Source organism: Frankliniella occidentalis, unplaced genomic scaffold (assembly GCF_000697945.3).
Source record: "Frankliniella occidentalis isolate FOCC.00 unplaced genomic scaffold, Focc_3.1 Scaffold196, whole genome shotgun sequence".
In the NCBI taxonomy this organism is placed as follows: Eukaryota; Metazoa; Arthropoda; class Insecta; order Thysanoptera; family Thripidae; genus Frankliniella; species Frankliniella occidentalis.
The window spans coordinates 371,259-372,956 of NW_026267322.1; the positions used below are offsets into that span (position 1 = coordinate 371,259).

Here is a 1,698-nt window from a genome sequence, read left to right on the forward strand (position 1 = left end):
GATCGGGGCACAGGGGGGGGGGTGGAGGAGGAGGAGGCTGGCGACACGGTGCAGCAGGAGAGGGCGGTGAGGAGGGAGGGGGGTGTACGAAGAAGTACTTGTTCGAAGGAGAGGCACTCGCGACAATTGACTATACGGACCGGCGTCACACCAGCACACCAAGTGAATCGCGCGCGGCTTAGGCTACTACTGCGCCTCAGCGGCAGCATAGCGAGAAAGCCGTTAGTGGTTTGATCCACATCACGCCAGGTAAAAGCGCGTGAGCACATGATCGCACGACGACGGCATAGCGGGGCGAATAAGGGCGGCAGAGAGCGACACGGGTGCAGCCTGCGGGCGTTCCGAGAAGAAAACAATCAACGAACAGAGAGGGAACCTGTCCATCGCCGACCTTCAGTGGCGGCGGCGGCGGCCGCGGCGGCGGGGACGGCGGCGGAGCAGCGCCCCGCTGGACGGCTGGACGGCGACGCCCGCGGGCGCCCAGCCGGCCAGCACGCCCCGGCGCCAGCGCGGTGAGCTTGTTGTGGCTGGTGTCGAGGACGCTCGGGACGGCCGCAGCCCCGCACGCGCCGCCCGTGCTGCTGACCGCTGCACTTTCAGTGGCGCCACCCATCCCTATGGGCTCCAGCTTCAGGGCGTACCGGGGGGCCGCACTGCAGACTGATTCCGAAGAGACCTCAAGGGGCGCCGCTCATTGAGTGCGACAAGGATGGAGCTATACGAAAGGTATAGGAGATGGTTCCTCGGAATCAGTCGGCTGCGGGCCGTACCGGAGACGTACCGGGGCCATACTGCGGGGGCGTACTGAAGTTCTCCGCAAACGCTTTTGCAACTAATCGCGGAGCGGAGTTGTGGTGTGTGGAATGCTGTGTAAATGCATCATTGTCGGTTTCATTTAAAGTATGCTGCAGGCTCCGTAGCCCCCCCCCCCCCCACTCCCTCCCCACCGCGAGGAAGTGCTACACCTCCTGTAAGTGCGGGTCAGCGCACCCGCGGCCTTGCCGGGGGCGGCGGGGAGGGACATGGGGGGGGGGGGGGAAAGGGGGGGGGGGAGAAGAGTGGGGGGAGCCTGGAGGAGGAGGGAAGTACGTCCGGGAGCATCATCGAGAGGGATGGACAGACATCTACGTGGAAACGAAACAACAGCGGCGAGCTCATATGGGGGGCAGAGAGACAGTTCGGTACAGGAAGAGGAACACACGGGAACCCGGCGGGTATAGGCTGTGTACGCCGATCGTCGATGATTATCATAAAGGCCCACGAGCGGCACACACACACACACACACACACACACACACACACACACACACACAAGCGCATGTGTGGTCAGAAAAGAAGACCGCAAATTGCAGGCCGCACCCGCCGCACCAGGCGGCGCGGCGCGTGGCCTGGTCTGAAGCAAAAGTCATGATCGTGTTTGTTTTGATCCGGAAAGACGTGGTTGGGTGTGTGTGTGTGTGTGTCAGAGAGGGAGGGAGAGAGGGAGTAGGGCAGAGAGAATGAAAGAGAGGGACAGGAGCCGAGCCACGCATTGACTTGAGCCGGTACAGACGATACACACGGCCCCTCCTCCTCACGTACGCGAGATAAGCCCCTCATCTGCGGAATGGGTTCTCATCGTCATCAGAAGGACAGGTGCGCCGGCCCTACTGTCCTGTCTGCAGTAGGCGTGGCGTGGATTGGCGGGGCGGGGCGGGG

At 63.1% G+C, this 1,698-nt stretch overlaps 1 protein-coding gene across 1 annotated transcript in view; it reads right to left on the reverse strand.

Annotated features, from left to right (window-relative positions):
* Window positions 1-1,698, reverse strand: part of LOC113214981 (hexokinase type 2) — a 45,515-nt gene that overhangs the window by 26,473 nt on the left and 17,344 nt on the right. The window lies entirely within an intron of this gene.